This window comes from Periplaneta americana, chromosome 16 (assembly GCF_040183065.1).
Source record: "Periplaneta americana isolate PAMFEO1 chromosome 16, P.americana_PAMFEO1_priV1, whole genome shotgun sequence".
In the NCBI taxonomy this organism is placed as follows: domain Eukaryota; kingdom Metazoa; phylum Arthropoda; class Insecta; order Blattodea; family Blattidae; genus Periplaneta; species Periplaneta americana.
In genome coordinates, this window is record NC_091132.1 from 142,008,122 (window position 1) to 142,026,336 (window position 18,215).

The following is an 18,215-nucleotide window of genomic DNA, read 5'->3' on the forward strand; positions in this document are numbered from 1 at the left end:
ACGTTAAGCCTGGCGGCCACCTTGGTTCTATTCGACAGGAGTAGGCTACGTGCAGGCACCGGGTTTCCCCTTCTCCCTTCCTCACCTTTACCATCATCCTCACCCATTCCCTACATTACACTTACACGAACATTAACATACACTCACCCTAGTACACGATGTAACTCTTCACAGATACACATGCATAACGTGACCCTCCGAAGTGCTGTGCAATTTGAAAGTGGGTCACAGTCCTGCCATCTGTCCGCAGTATGCGGAACCCGAATCACGCAAATTGAAGTGGGTAAGCACACATTATATTATTCATAGGGCTATCTATCGTCCTCGATAATTAACATCCCAATTAATCGAGAGTTTACTGTAGGCCTAGTATCGTCCCATTGTAAAATGCAGGCGTACACTTCGGAGACTCTACAAGTACTTAATTATAATCTAAGCTAACATACGTAGTTTGCTGTCGTGGTTGCAATTGTTTTTATTAATTCTTTCTTTGTCCTCTTCCAAAATTAAACTGTAGCCAGCAATCCCTTACTGAAAGTAGTTCTTTTTGTTTAATAGCTAGCGCAATTTAAGTAGTAATATATTTTAATGTTGAAAGCGTATATTCAGAATCTTTCGGGACCTGAATGCACACAATTTTCCCCTGATTTTTACATTAGAAGCGAAACAAAAATTCAGCATTTTGAGTTCTTTTAAGGGTATTTAATATACTAATACACTACGTAAATCCTCAGTGTTTATATACTGGAAAACAATTGTACACGCAAAGCGCATCACTCAAAGTATACGCGCGCTATCTGTTGGTGCTAGTTAAGAATATCTCTATTATGATGCTTCCGTTCTCAACGTAGTAGCTACTGTCGGTGACTCAGGAGAAGACGAGAGCGGACTGAAGAGGAAGGGATGTGAACAGATAACGTACGACAACACGTCCAATATTTGTACTGCAGTAAGCAGAAACATTAGGTCTCCTTCTGTTCAACTTAGCTTTAATTTCCATACGCATTGTTACTCATGTTTCCTGCACGAGTAATAACCTGGCTACTGGGATGCTTATCTGAGCGATATTTATAATAATCAACAGCGATAGTCAGGAAGGTCACATTCTTTCCGCTCGTCTTCTCCTGAGTAACGGTCAGTAGATTTATTCAGGATCGGCATCTCCTTCACTCTTCAACGACGGAGAATGGATTTTGTTTCATAACTTTTGATGAGTCCCAATTGATTTCAAATTTCAAAGTTATAATTTTCTTTTAAATATGTTGCATGTAAGTTAGAGGCAAATTTTTAATATGCTGTTCCCGAACATTGCCTTCCTCCCATTATCTTAAATTCCTGGCTATGCCAATAATTCTGACTAGTAATTTATAGCGTCACTTTTGTATTATGTGTTGATGTTTCTATTATGTATCCTACAGTACTGTAGCAAATTTGGTATAAATTAGCGCTTTACGGCTCTGTAATAATAAATGCGGTTTATTTTCTATTTCGATGCGGTTTTCTGACTTTCGAAGATTAGCAACACTACTTGGAGTACGACACGTGTTCGTTGTAAAATTATGTGAAGCAACATACTTTGTTCAAAGAGATGTACAGATACGGAAATAAAATTTGGCGCTCCCTTATTGTATAGGCCCTAAGTTTCGCTTACAACTCACTGCGCATGTGCAGTAAACAAGAGCCCCTGCATATATGCTACCTGTGGATAGTTGTGCGAAATTGGTGCCTACTACAGGTGGACTCCCATCAAGACTCGCTCCAAATTTTAATTCCGTATCTGTACCGCGAAATGTGTAAAAATGTTTACTGACCCTATTACATAAACACATTTTTTTTTTAATTATTATAATAATTATTACTTTTCCCTTACTTCAGTGTTGCTAGAATCTTTTCTTCAGTAGTAACACTGTCGCATAGGCCTATTGGTTTTTTGTCTTTGTGTCAGCAGTCAACAAACTTGCGCCGCAGCTATTGTTTCTATCGATGTAAGGATGAGCCAGAAACTTCTTCGTTTGTAATTACGAATTTAATATTAAAAGTAATAAAGTGCATTGTCTTCTTTCTCTCGGTATGATCACTAGATATAAAACCTTTTCCAGTACGGTTGGTGGATGGATAATACAAGCGTAAAGATTTTTTCACGACATGCCGTTAGCAATTCGCATCTGTGAAACGAATAGAGATAGAGAGCCTACCTATTTTTTTATGTTGGTATCGGAGAAAGGGTCATGTGATCCAGCAAGGAAAATCATTCCTAGTCTAGTTATACTACATTGCGTCCGCAAACTCACTCCGCAGCGAGGAGACGGTGGTGTATACACTAGGGGCTGCAGTTATGTTGGTAGGTGGGATTCACCGCTAGCGGCTGCAGTTATGTTGGGAGGTGGGATTCACTCCACTCGAAGGTCAACACTGAACGCGTGTGAATGATTTTGCTGCCAACTTAAAACTTCCCGCTAGGAGATCGAGCATCTCTTCTCGCTGCGTATTGAGTTTGCGGACACATTGTATTTCTCCCGGTTGGCGCATTCCCAACCCATACCAGCTGACTTCGCTAGGGTCTCTTATTTACGCTAGCATCTACCTCATTCATTTCCGAACAAGTCTCCTCTGCGAGGGAATACTATGAAATTCTAATGCTGTGGAATTCGGAAAGCTGTTGACGACTAAGATGGGAAAACTGGAGAATCCCGAGAAAACCTCAACTGCGATCTTGTCCGCCACAAATGTCACTATGGATTTTTCAATGAAAAGTAACAGGCCTTACCGCTTGCGTTATAGGCCGGTGGTTTAGTCCAGACAACCATCACAGGAATGTCTTACATGAGTTAACTATATTCATCTCAGAAGTTTGTGGAGCAGCACAACTTATAGCGATAGAGAAGGAAAGAAAGCGAGTGGGCGGAGCCAAACAGTGCGTGCTGCCTCAGATTTCTGGTAGCCACTTAGTATTCAAAACAGAAGAGTGATTATCGCTTTCATTATTATTTTTTATTTCCCGTCCCCCCTCTCTCCCAAGCCTATCTATGTACAACCGGTACACACTTCTCACCCCAGACTAACTTCCTGCAACACGTGCAACAATGGTCATACATACTTGGTCGTTTTTGGACCACAACGCTGAAAAACAAACACCGTTTAAAGGCATCGCATGTTTCTTACTTTTTAAACGAAATAACTAAAGTGCAATGGAACCCTGCACAAAAACACCAATAGGCCTAAAAAGAGTTCTATAAATTTTTGCAAGGAAAATAATAACATAATGTGGATTTCTAGCGGAGATCTGCAAGAGTGTCAAGGAAGGACAAAATTAGAAATAAGGTTATAACTAGGGCCGTGACATCGGTATATTTGTGTTAGTTTGAGGTCGATTGAAGCTGAACAAACGACGCCGGACGTGTTTCAAGTACAGGCAGCGGAAGCGAATTTGACACACGCCTAAGCATGCACCTTCCGTGTTTTGTATACGATTATTACGTATTATAAAATCAAGACAATACAATCATTGTAAAGGGTGCGGCAAAACATCCTCCCTAATTTAAAGTTTAAATAAAAAATCTAAATAAGGAAACTTTATTAATATGAATGGTATCTTAACAGTGGGAATTTTTAATTTTTTGAATAACGTGTCTCTCAAGTGGTGTCCTTCACTATCAATGCATTGTTCAATGCGATTTCGGAAATTCTGCATCACTCTAACTAGCATTTCTTCAGGAATAAGACCAATTTCTTTCTCTATTGCATTTCTTAGGTTTGGCAAAGTCCTTGGCCGATGTTTGAACACTTCAGTCTTAATATGTCCCCATAGAAAAAAATTGCAAATTGCAAGGTCTGATGATCGTGCTGTCCAGGGGACGCCGCCACGTGAAGAAATTAAACGTCCGGGAAACATCTGTCTCAGGACTTGGAGAGAAATCTGAACTGTGTGAGAGGTGGCTTCGTCCTGCTGAAACCATACCTGATCAATCTGCAACGCATTGAGTCTTGGTGCCAAAAAATTGTTGATCATAAAAGTGTACCGCTGAGAGTTCACTGTCACAGTAACACCATCCTCTTCAAAAAAAGTAAGGACCAGTATCCGGACTCTTGCAACCCCGCAACATACAGTAACACGGTCGTTATATAGAGGATTTTCATGAAGTTCACGAGGGTTCTGTCCACTCTAATATCGGAAATTTTGATGATTCACGCATCCCAATAAGTGAAAATGTGTATGCAGATGCCGAAGATGTTGTGGTTCTTTTTAGTGATGAAGCACATTTTCACTTAGCGGGATGCGTGAATTATCAAAATTTCCGATATTGGAGTAACATAACCTTCGTGAACTTCATGAAAAACCTCTACATAAACGACCGTGTTACTGTATGGTGCGCGGTTGCAAGAGTCGGGATACTTGGTCCTTACTTTTTTGAAGAGGATGGTGTTGCTGTGACAGTAAACTCTCAGCGGTACACTTTTATGATCAACAATTTTTTGGCACCAAGACTCAATGCGTTGCAGATTGACCAGGTATGGTTTCAGCAGGAAGGAGCCACCTCTCACACAGCTCAGATTTCTCTCCAAGTCCTGAGACAGATGTTTCCCGGACGTTTAATTTCTTCACGTGGCGACGTCCCCTGGCCAGCATGATTACCAGACCTTGCACCCTGCGAATTTTTCTATGGGGACACATTAAGGCTGAAGTGTTCAAACATCGGGCGAGGACTGTGCCAGACCTAAGACATGCAATAGAGAAAGAAATTGGTCTTATTCCTCAAGAAATGTTAGTTAGAGAGATGCAGAATTTCCGAAGTCGCCTTCAACAATGCATTGATAGTGAAGGATACCACTTGAGAGACACGTTACTCAAAAAATGAAAAATTCCCACTGTTAAGATACCATTCATATTAATAAAGTTTCCTTATTTTGATCCATCTGTTTTTTATTTAAACTTTAAATTAGGGAGGATGTTTTGCCGCACTCTTTATATAAGGATAGGAGGAGTCATACAGATGTTTGATTAAAAGGTTCAGTTTCCATAAATAATGCACGAACTCTTCTTGGTGATCCAAGTATTAAAAAACAGTGTGAATATATTTAATCTAAGTTTGGATTTATCCCCTCTACAATCGAATGTCTCGAAAGTCTGGTGTCAAATTGGTGGAGCAAATTTCGGTAGTAAATAATCTCATCTCAAAAGTGAATGATCCGTAAGATGATATAAGCAAAAGGGTGTGTGCGAAAATGAACACAGTAATAAAAAAAAACTGTGCTTTCAATGCATTATGCAAAATTGCAAGAGTTTTGTCAAATGACAAGTGCGATTGTTATCAACCTGATATAGAAATGGATGATGTTAAATATTTTATATATACGCCCTTGGTTTCAGCCAATGTTGAACGCAGTTTTTTCTCCGCATACGAGGTTATACTATCTGACACTCGATGGACATTTTCATTTGAAACTTTGAAAATGAATGTTGTTGTTTATTGCAGCAAGAACCGAAACCACGCGAACAACATGCAAGAAAAATAAGATATGAAATGGATGTGATAAATAAATTAATTTAACAGTTAAATATAGAGAAAGCAAAATTGTACGCTCTATACGTTTTCGGCTTTCTAAAACTGTAATGCAAAACTCTTAAAAAAAAAAAAAAAAAAACTTTTCAGACTTATGTTTTACCACATTTGTGACAATTTAAGTATGATCTCCAATAATTATTCTCAACCTCACCAGCATTTTAGACCTTTCCGATATTAACCCTTATATACATTAATTGTATTGGCTTGATTTTATAATACGCAATAATCGTATACAAAACACAGAACGTACTTGCTTAGGCGTGTGTCAAATTCACTTCCGCTGCCTGTACTTGAAACACGTCGACTACATTCTGTCCGACGTCGTATATCAGCTTCAATACACCTCAAATTAATACAAATATACCGATGTCACGGCCCTAGTTATAACATAAAACATGGAAGTGCAAGGATCGCTTGTAGAATTTATCAAAACAAAACAATTGAGACAGTTTATGATGACAGGCGATAGATTGCTGAAGGAGGTGTATAAATGTATTCTAATGGGGAAGAAGGAAGAGAAGAATACCAAAATTCACAAGGACACAAAAATAATTGACTGTGAGAGAAAGGGAAATGGAGGATATGATATGTGAGAATAGAATAGAATGGAGAAGGGCTACATCACCCTGAACATGGGTAAAGGAAGATGTCCTAAGATATTGTAAAACCTGGTTATAAATAAAATAATGAAAAGAAGCAGACAAATACAAAGTATCTTTTTTATGATAGTTACTGCAGTTCTACGCCTGACATTCCACTGCCTTCTGGATCACGTCAACGGTTATGCCCGAGTAGCCGCAAGGTGGCAGGTACTGTTCTCCAACCAGGAGATTAACCGTGAAAGGAATGTGCTTACTATTGTGTCATCTATTAGAGCGAAGTAGAGAGATAATATTACCGTTATAACGTCAGTTTAAAAACCATGCGCTCTCCTGCATATGTTTTTTCCTGTATGGAGGGATTAAAAGACCAGGAGATTAACCGTGATCTAATGTTGTAACTAGGGCAGTATAAATATGTGTGTATCAGTGTTATCGTTTGTGCTTTGAGAGTTAGCCAATGGAGATGCGTGTACCCATGTGTGTGACCTTATGACATCACCATTCATTCACAGCATTATCCCGCTGCATCTCATTCCCCTGACACCTTATCCTGGTTGGAGTACAGTAGTGACTTTGCATATACTGATAATGTTAATAGCGGTGCGCACTGTCTGCCACCTAGCGGCAAAATAACTTTGATTGAGCAGGCAGTTCGATCCAGCAGGCTGTGCTTCAGAGTCGCTAAGACTATCATTGTCGGTGCAGCTATCCAAATTTATTACAATGTCCCATTGTTACTTTGGATACAACATCACGCAGCAACCTTTCAACATTTACAATTTTAAAAGTCTGGTTTCTCCAGGCTACTTTATTTATAATGTTCGTCCAAATAAACTCAGTTGAATTCAGCTCGCAGTGGCATGGAGGCTCATGAGTAGACTTCGTGGAATTGCCACGAGAATCTCAAAAAGTTTACTGCGCACGCAGTATAGACTGTATGAAAAGGGGACGAGCAAAGGATGGAGTATGCCTCTAATGTAAACACTGAGCAGTATACTGCGGTTACAATAAAACCTGTATCCTGCATTCAAGAAATATAATGAATGATCATTGAAGTAGCAAATGTCTAAACATGTAAATACACAATTATTTTATAGTGAAATATATTAACTCTTAAAATTTAATGTAAGATACATCATCCTTGAATAAGTGCATTGCAGTGAAGAGTTACGTACATTTTGAACGACTGCAAAGTAACCTCCTCCGATGGTCATTTAAACAGTTTTTATTTTGGGAAAATGTACGTTCACACGATGTAATACGTACACTACTTTTTAGTACACCTACTTCAGGTGTCTTGTCGTGACCTGATGGTACATCATTTATAATACGAAGTTGTTAATAGACAGAATTTTTAGCAATAATGTTTCTCTACTTACATTTCACTTTTTCTGAAATTAGTCCATTGTTATTTTGTGTAACGGTTTGTGATACTTCATCCACTATATTAAGGGCTTCTGAGAGTTGTAGTTTAGACGATTCTAACAGGATGATGCTTTTGGACACGATTTTAAAATTAGAATCAATGAACAGAATATCTTCCAATAGCTGTTCAGAAGGCAATGATTTTACAGCTGCAACAGCGGAACTGTCTGTGCTATCCAATGCATCAATTACCTCCATTATTTTGCCGTAATGTTCTGCATAATAATTAACAGCATCCAACCACGTTCCCCAACGGGTCAAGACTGGCTGTGAGGGTAAGGGTATTCCAGGGGCAATTATTTGGAACAGCAACACTCTCATTGTAGCATGTTTGATTGAATTCTTGTCTGCACTGAACAAATATTAAGCTTTGACTATTCCAACCACAGTAATGCAAAAACAAGTGCTTACATAGGTATACATTAGACGTAGCTGCTCTATCTATTTGGATCGGTCACAACTCTTAACATGAACTGCTTGTACTATGAGACCGGACAGTCGCTCACCTCCTCTATACTACCGTACATCGGCAACCTGATTGCATGTTGCGTGTGGCAATTCAACGAAGTCTACTCATGAGGAATAGTGTGGTCCTTTTCTTGTGCGGCCACGTCATTGCGATATCCACCATACTGATCCCTCACCATACCAACGGGCTCCAACAGTTTTGGGATGACCATATCAGTCGTGTATTGTATTTCATGTTCATGCAGCCATTTTTTAATAATCTGCTTTTCTCTCCATCTCCGTACCATAATTGAATCGCTTATTTCAGAAACTAGTCAAGCGCCAAGTTAGTCAATCGTGGGGGGGAAAAAAAAAAAACTTTTAAACATCAGACTAAATGGTTTGGCAGTGGCTTTAATATTTTTTGCTGAAAGTAGTATATATATGTCAATACTTTTTATCCAAGGAAAATAAATTTTGTGCGTTTTAACTTAGCTGTAAATAATACGAAAAAGTTTTTCACTTAACTGGTTTCTGGAATGAACGAGTAGTGCAAACGTATTTTTATAGCATAATTCTCGAATTGTTTAGGATTTTGTTATAAAACCCATCTTTTTTTTAAGGAAATGTGTAAAGTGTTTAGGGGTAATATTTTCAAGCAATAACTGACAAATTATCCCTAATTTGTTATGTGTATGTTCTTGTAAACATGTTTTAGTACGCCACCAGTCCTTAACTTATAATTGTAAGGTTGAGTGTGATCTTTTAAAAGTGTCTTCATTAACATTTTTAATGCCTAACTTGCTCTGGACCTGGTTTTTACGTTATTATTAAAAAAACACTACGGTAACCACAAAACACTTTTTCAATCAGTTGGTCACAAAACTATGAACACAAAATGTATCCGCAGTTTACTGCAGAAACCAGCCAAGCGCTGTCGCTTGACTGATTTCTAACCTAAACACGAAATTCAACATAATCCCTGGCCATTACAGGAGGACGGCATTTGACTATTTTCAGCACTAAAATGTACGTATACCCTCATAGAACATTATGCCGCCATTAACTCATTCTTTCTTGTTTTGGCGTTTGACTGGTTTCTGAAATAAGCGATTCAATTCTATGAAGTTCAACCGAATGGTATGGTCTGTTACCTATGACGACTACTCTATGTGAGGAAAGTTTTGGCAGAAGTGTCTTAGTGAACTATTCCTCAAATAGCTTATAATTTATCTCCTGGTGATAGCCCCCGTGAAAATGAAATCATTAATAGTATATAACATCTTCATACTACAATAACATATCACTTTACCAAACCATACACCAGTTTCCTCATTATAAATATTTCATAGCACTACTGTACATGTTTTTCTCAACAGAATGCTAAAAAGAAATCCATACAAATCCTTCATTTCCAATGTTGAGAAAATTAGTTTCTCCTCCTTCATCTTGGGATTCCGCATACCTATCTTTATACCGCGCCTCGAGGCTTTCTTTCTGCTTCCAATGCTGGCATCTGTCTACGTGTGTGAAACTGTGTGTCCGACGCTGACGCTGGGCTCGTCGAGGTATAAAACATTTTCCGTCCTTCTTCAGGAATCGGTGACACTACACGACGATTCTTTCTTTCGTCTTCAAACAAAACTTTTTCTTCTTCTTTTTTAGAAAGTGAAATTAAGTTTCTGGGTCCAGATCCTATTCCTGAAGACATTTTGGGATAGTGCCGTCTGATCGAACGATCTTAGGGGATCTGAAATATTGTAACAACAATTTATTAATTAAAACATTCAAATCTGGCATGCTTGTCTTAGTTTGTCCATGGAGGTACATTATTTCCTTTATATCTCGAGTCCACACCTGTTGAGTAACGGTTAGCGCGTCTGGCCGCGAAACCAGGTGGCCCGGGTTCGATTCCCGACCGGGGCAAGTTACCTGGTTGAGGTTTGTTCCGGGGTTTTCCCTCAACCCAATATGAGCAAATGCTGGGTAACTTTCGGTGCTGGACCCCGGACTCATTTCACCGGCTTTATCATCTTCATCTCATTCAGACGCTAAATAACCTAAGTTGTTGATAAAGCGTCGTAAAATAACCTACTAAAATTTATATTTCCATATTTTAAAAGGTGTGAAAGTAATCCCTGCAGCGATGACGGTGGCAGCTGCTTTGCGGAAAACTTTGTATAAATTATTATCGCCTGCAATGCCTCCAGCGTCGGTGTTATTTCCAACTCCCGTGAGAGTAGCCGGCTCCGAACACATTCTCTTGCCGTTCTGCCTCCACGTGCCAACAGATTCTCATGTCCCTCATTACTATACGTCGCTCTCATGGCTGTAATATTGTTCCCGCTTTACGGCTTGGCATGTTAACTTCAGCTCGGTTAGAACACACATGATCCTTTCTATGCAGTCGTTGCTCCCTCCATGCAACCCTTTCTCTACCACGGTTTCATTGGAAAGTTCGAATCGGGTATTTCCGTGAGCGCTCGGGACAGCCAGGCTTTGTTCAAAAGATTGCATATATTCTTCTAGTAGTTATAATGGGGAACACAACTATTAATCATTAAAATCTTCCGAGAAAATAATTCATATACGAGATTTAAAACAGACAGATCGCTCAGAGTGCTTAAACAGTGAATATTGTAACACAAACACTATATACAGGGACATCATTTTATTTTTACTCCAATTTTTATTGTACCTGAGTTTTTGAATGTACTTCACTCCCACCCCTTCTACTAATGAAGTTCAACAGTCCTCCACACAGATCCAAGACCGCATATACAGTCATAGTAGCCTTACGGTCATAGTAAATAGTACGTTCCAAAAATATGTTCGCATTTTCCAGTGACGAAAGAGCTTTCAATATTGAATCATTTTCGCACAGGTACTGTCGTCCGTTTGCCTATGTCGCATCCCGGTTTCCCCCACCAGCTTTTATTCGCCAGCTAATGGCTGGGCTGTCTTAGCTCTTTTCTGAGAACATTAATTTCTGTTGGGAATTGGACGTCTACGTAATATTATACAACTGTTTAAAATAACTGAAATAAAAGGGCCTCGTTAAGTAATTAACTGTCACGTGATTTCCTCCCTTTCTACGACCCTACGACATAACCACTTGGACGGACAGTAGATAGTATGTCTGAGTAATTTTTTCTTTTCAGATCGAGCAGAAGTGAAGATTGAATTTACAGTACGTAAGGTACTCTTTTATAGAGTAGGTACAGAATTATTTCAACATGAGTTACTAGTACGAAGGACGAAACTGGTAATTGGGATTAGGTACAATAGTCTATAGTGAGATAATATGCACATTAGAACTGAAGCCTGTATCGAAATGAATGGTCACCATTTTAAAAAATGTGTTTAAAATCCATATTATGATTATTTTTTAATTTAACTTCATTCTCTATATTGCACGTTAATGTGCTGTAGACAGTATAATATACACTGCATAATGAATACGTCCACATGGACAGCTCAGTTCGTGAGTAAAAACACTCATTGTTAATACTGTACTGTATTTTGATTAAAAAAAAACCTAATGAAAATTATCAAATTCAAAAGCGCGATTTTCCTAGTTTACGTAAATGGATGAACTACTTTTCTTCCCTCCTATTCCTAGTAAAGTGATTTGTTTGTATATTACGCCAGTATCATCGAACTCCAGTCGTGGAAAGGGGTAGCAAACGGCGTTGATCCAGAGGTATAGCCAAGTTAATATTAAAAATGTTAGTAAAAATAAAATAATGTCCCTGTACTGTGTAACAAGTTCTCAAGTGGAGTATGACCATTGCTCGTTACAATGCCGTTCTGACTTCAGTGAAATTCTTAGCGTAGTTTGTAGAGCAATAGCAAAGAGTTTGTGAGGTTGTATGTTCAAATCTTCGTGGAGTTACTAAACTTTTTTTGTTGCCTTTTAAGTGCATAAGTGAAAATATAGGCTAAGAGGTTTTCGTCATTTTTTTGTCCTTAGAATACTTTTCGCTTTATTATTTTTTCGTGTTAATAGAAACTTTTGACGCTAGATGGAAGTAACAATAAAGACGACAATTAGGGGCTTTCATATTAAAATGCTGCTCTATTGCCTAAGTAACAGTCAGTAAATATGTTGACGGTTAAATAACACTGGTCAACAATGATTTTGATAAATAAATAATTTCGGGTGTTACTTATGAATTGACATCTGCTGATTCCAAAAATGAAGTCAGAAATTTTCCATCACCCACCATTTTTTTAAATTTTGAAAATAAATTTCTTCCTGTTATTAGCATTTGTGGTGTATAACATGCTGATTAGAGGGCGTATTTTACATTTATATTTCATTACATTGTGACTTGTAACGTTTGGTACTGTTACCTGTGAATTCACGAATAATAACAATGACATTTCCCTCACAAAACTGTGATTTTAAGGTAAATTTCCCAGATGAATAGAAGCTTTCTTTAAAGAAAGAAGCTAATCATGTGCTCTCTTCCGTTGTCAATTGAATTATGATAGAAGTATATAATATCGTACCGGTACCTAATAGTGCATTGTAAGGAGTAGCGTATAAATGTATAATGTAAAAGAAACATGTCTTGAAAATGTCTTATAGATAGAAACAACTTCTGTTAAGTGTGTGGTGAGCTCACTTTAAAATGACAGAGGCCAAATATTATTCCTCTAGTTAGAAGAGCTTATGGCTGTTATTTTAACAACAAAATAGACCAGAACAAGACATGGGCCCCTGAAATCTGTTATGCCAAATGTGTAACACTATTAACTGGCTGGTTAAAAGGATCCCGTCATATGCCTTTTGCAGTCCCTATGATATGGCGCAAACTAAGGATCATTTGACAGACTGTTATTTCTGCTTGACAAATATATCTGGAATAAATTCGAAGTCCAGACACTGTTAAATATCAATATTTAGTTTCTGCAATTCGGCCTTTGTTTCATAGGCCAGGATTTCCCATACCAACTCCACCAGATGATATAACATTGACTGAAGTAATTCAAAGTGTTTCTGATGTTCAGAATGAATTATAAAATGATCCAGATTTTGTGGAAGATGATACTATAAATGAATTTCACTTTCTAACACAGGATGATTTAAGTGATTTGGTTCGGGATCTTGGTTTAAGCAAAGCAGAATTACTCGCCTCAAGATTGAAAGGCTAGAAGCTGCTGCAGGTAAAACCAAAGCGTGGTGGGAATATAATGGTGTAGCAGACGGTTGACTCAAACTCGTTTTCTACTGCGCATGTCGTCACTTGGGAAGCAGCAGCGGCGCGCTACTTCGCGCCGCAGTGCTCGAGGAACAGAACAAACAGCTGTTGTGTGTACGTGCACGGTGTTAATTCTTTGTTTATATATATTATATTGAATATTATTCTTGTATCAGTAATGCTATTAATGTGACACATGCTATTAGTATACCTGGATGTCCAGTATCTGGTTGAGTTACAATCGAAAAACAAAAGGAACTGACGTAAAATATTATAGGTTTCCGAAGAATGAAGATTTGGCAAGACAATGGTTGCATGCTGTAGAAGGGAGGATGAAGTAAATTTACAGCACGATGAGTTTTCTCGCATGTTACTAAATTTTATTTGCTTCGCAACTCATTTGCAAAATATATTTTCATGTTAAACTTATTGTTTGATTTATTCCATAGATTGCTTTGAGGGAAAAGAAAGGGGGTAAAAATCTTAAGACTTAATGTTGTTTCAGCTCGAATATGTTCACGTAATTTTGAGGAGTCAAGTTACGAAGTACCTTTAAAGCAGAAACTCCTAAATTATGAACCAAAAAACAGTCGTAATCTGAAAGTAGACGCTGTACCCACAAAGGCTCTGGCGCAGTCTTGCTTGAAACGAAAATCAACAGATAATCTGAGATTGGACAGATGTGAAAAACTGAGAAGGAGAAAAGAAATTCATGACATCATTGCCAATAGTTCATGTACTGTTCAGGCCACTTCCAAAACCAATTCAGACGGACATGTATCAGAGGATAGTGCATTAGACCTAAATAACGAAACGTGAGTAATGACAGCAATTATATAATTATAATAACTATTAACTGGTATGTTCCTGTGTATCATACTGTTAAAATTTTTCACATATGAGTCGCTCCGCAGAGTGGAATAATTTTCTCATAGTTCTTGGAAACTTTCTAAGCTAAAAGGACTTAATTACATGTCTCATAAAATGTTAAAGCTGTGGTATCTTTTAACAACTTCCAGACAGAAAAGGCTTCAGTAAATGGAAGGATTCAATTGTCTCGAATGTCCATAGAGGAGAAAAAAAGGCGTCAATCAATGGGCATAAAATAATTATTTTCTCGCTTAACCCTAGCATTATCACGGTTGGGAAAAAATTGCCCACCCTTTTTATTTTATAAATTTTTTTGAATTAATGAAATCTGACAGCTTTCACCTTTACTCTATTTGTCTCTAACATGATAAAGTATACACACATGTGTTCTGTTTTTGATTTCAAATATAGCAGACTAATAATTTGAAGTATTAGTTAGTGGACAGATTTTACCCACCCTTGGCATTTCATATGACCTACACTTTTAAATATTTTCAAGTTTGAATTGTGTGATTTTTGTCCATTGTTGTAACTGTTTGTAATGCCGTTAAAGTCGTTTACTGTTTCAATTCTCCACTTTACCATTTACTTGTAGTGTAGAAACTTGAGTTGGTAAATTTGTTCTTTCTTTATTGGTGTTTATTCAAATCTAGTTGTATTCAGGGATACAGAACATAGGCATGAGTTGTTTTATGGATAATAGCAGCCTTAATGTTTTGGGTGAAAGTGATATTATAATGCTATTGGAAAATGATTTACCGGCGGAGTTGAAGAAAGAAAGTGGTAGTGAGGAAGATAATACAGAAGTGGTTGGTGAAGGTGAATCAAGGTCTATTTCAAGGACTAGCTGCTAACAAGAAAGCCGTTCCCATTACGAAAATTAATGTCAGATGTGGAAATTGTGGACTTAATTTGTGTAAAAAATATTCAGATATTAAAATTGTGTGCAGGAGCATTTTACTAAAAGAAATATGCAGAATCTCTGGAATGAAAAACTGATGTGTGTTTTTTTTAAGTAATGTAAAAATGTTGACGATGAAACCTTGTTGAACGTATTTGAGGAGCTCGGAATCAAAATGCGTTAAGTCCACATTTTATCGAAAATGCGTTTCTTTCCGAATTTGCGTTCTTTTAGGGACACTTCATCATGCAACACTTGACATTTGTTGCAATTCACATTTTTAGCCTCTTTAAAGCCAGCCTGAAATCTAAGGTCTGATTCAGAATTCTACCCATCACCCTGAATGGATCAAACCGAGTTAAGTCCATGAACTTAAGATATCTTCTAATGAAAGCAGTACACCAGTATGAACGTAATTAATTCGACATCTGCCTTTAACAAGTGTTCATTATTGACTCTTTTCTAAAGTTTGCTTGTTGCTACCTTTAAGTTCATGCAGTAAGATTTAAAAGGACGAGTTTATTGCCTGGAATCTCTATTTAAATCTCCACGCGCAGACAGTGAATTGGTGCTGTGCGGTAAGTGGCATTTAAAGGCAGGTGGAGGTCGTTTGCAATAAACATGGGTCTTTTACTACAAATTGTGATAATATACTCATAATTTGGTAACAATTTGAACAGTATGTTAAGCTTCGAAAGACTCCAGTACAAAACATTGTTTGCACTCCCACGTTGTTTCGCTTCTTTCTTGTGAGATTTACAAACTTTGCAGGTTCTCGCTGGCTTCTTTTCCTGTAGGTGGTAGGCAACGAGTTAGAATTCGTTGGTGTTAGGTATATGACGGGAGGGATGTTTAAGCCCAACAGTTTGCTTGTAATATTGTCGTCGTAACTTCAACATCCCCTCCCCTTTCACTAACACTGCAGTTAGGCAAGGTTAACCCTCTGCTTCCAGGTCTAGTCGATGATTTGTATAGATCCTTTCCTTCCTGGGTTTGCTTCCCTTCACGGTCTTACATGCAATTACGTTGAAAAGCTGAAAAGTACCATAAACATTATATTGAAGGAAATATTTCTGTAGTTTTTTTTACGTATTTTCCCATAATGGAGAAGGGATATAAGACTTCATTCTAACGCTGACCTGACAGTCAACCCACAACATAACGTTATTGTACTCTATTACGCCCTTCAGTTTCACCACTGTTTATTCCCCTTCATTGTTATCCTGTTTTCCTTTATGTTGACCATGTGAATGTTGTGCTTCGTAGACAGACATTTTCTGTCATGTCACTTTACTGCCAATAACTCTTACAAGACCTCGATCCTGACTCCCTTTCTTAAATTTTGTTCATTCCACTTGGAATGCAGGACAGAACTTTAATGCACTGTTATTCAAATAGTTAGAATTCTGGAAAACCTTTCGCGTATATTTAGAGGAAAAATAACTCCTCTTCTTCACGAAAGATCGTTTTACAACATACAACAACCCTCTAAATAGACAGCTTGAAAAAATGCATTTGACAGCTTGAATGAAAACTGTCGATAAAAGTCGCAGGGTCACAAAGACGTCATGTCTAGACAGCGCATCACGTTCCTGACAAGACGTTAGTAGGGAAGGGATTAGTTAATACAGCTTCTTGGTATTCATAATCAATTAACCTACCCCACTTCCAAAACCTTACGGAGCTGAGCTAAGCTAGCAAGCTATGAGAGAGTCTGCAATGCTTCCCGCGTGACGTCATCACGTACTAGGAGAGCGGGCGAGACTACGCACTGCTTCACCATCATATTCCCACCACGCACCAAAGTAAGTTTCTTTTGCCAACGCCAAAAGGAATTTGAGCATTTGTTTTCTAAAGAGCAGGACCTAGTTTTGTGCAATGATGTTGAGAATTTGTTCAATTCACTGGGTGTTGAGCATAAACCTGAGGATTGGCGTTAGTTAATAGACTCCTCGAAAACAGTTTGAAAGGAGCGTTACTACATAATGGAAACAAATATCTACCCATTCCTTTAGCCCATGCAGTTGGTATGAAGGAAAATAATGAGAATATGAAGCTCTTACTAACCACTATCAAGTGTGGCAATTTTTCTTGGCAGTTATGTGGGGATTTGAAAGTAATAGCTATCTTACTTGGGTTACAGCTTGGCTATACTTCTGCAAGTTGGATAGCAGAGTCAAAAGTAATCATTATATAAAAAAGAACTGGCCAAAGAGAGAATCATTTTAATCCAGGACAAGATAATGTTCTTCACCAACCATATGTAAGTTCTCAAAAAATCTTATTACCTCCACTGCATACCAAACTAGGCTTGATTAAGAATTTTGAGAAAGCAATGGATTGTGATGGCAGTGCATTTCTCTTCCTGAAAAATAAGTTCTCAAGAATCGGTGAAGCTAAATTAAAAGAAGGAATATTTGTTGATCTCAAATAAGGGAACTGATGAAAGATACGCAATTTGAAAACCAGTTAAATATGCAAGAAGCAGCTGCATGGGTGTATTTAAAAAATGTTGTCACGAACTTTTTAGGAAACTTCAGTTCTGGGAACTATAGAGAACTTTCAGTGAGATGATTGAGAACTACAAGATCATGGGATGTAATATGGCTTAAAAAATACACTTTCTGCATCCTGCATCGCATCTCGATTTCTTTCCTGAAAACCTAGGAGCTGTGAGCGACGAACACGGGAGTGTTTCCACCAGACCTCGTGGAAATGGAAAGGCGCTACCAGGCTAAATGGTGTCCAAATATTTTGGCAGACTATTGTTGGATACTGAAAAGAGATGTTCCTCAAGCAAAGTACAGCCGAAAATATGCTTCACATACTTTTTAGGTCAATAAATGTAATTTTAGCTAAGATATCGTAATGCTAAAATGTATAGATACGAAACATGTTTTTCATGTGATTACTCTAAAACCCTGGGTGATGGAAAAGTTCTGTAAAAAGATTTGAAATCAGCACAAAAAAGTCATTTAGAATTACCCATTGTTTCCCATTTAACAGACAAAAGTTTAAATTTTATTGACCAGTGTAATTAGCAGTAATTAATTTGTGAGTTGTGCTACAGGGAATATGATTATTATATTAATCTAAATCTATGATCATCAGGGCCTAACGTAGTAATTGCAAACAAGAAGAAAACCCATAATTCTGATGACAAAATATATTCTGATGTCCTGGAATTATAACCACAAAT

At 37.8% G+C, this 18,215-nt stretch overlaps 1 protein-coding gene across 5 annotated transcripts in view; it reads left to right on the top strand.

Moving 5' to 3' along the window:
- Positions 1-18,215, top strand: part of Tpst (tyrosylprotein sulfotransferase) — a 1,264,187-nt gene that overhangs the window by 683,263 nt on the left and 562,709 nt on the right. Inside the window, exon 6 of one of the 5 annotated variants that reach the window (XM_069813114.1) lies at positions 175-283. The exons of the other annotated variants lie outside the window; for them this stretch is intronic. The gene's annotated coding sequence lies outside the window, so the exon portion shown is untranslated. The remainder of the gene's footprint in view (positions 1-174; positions 284-18,215) is intronic. 5 annotated transcript variants of the gene reach the window in all.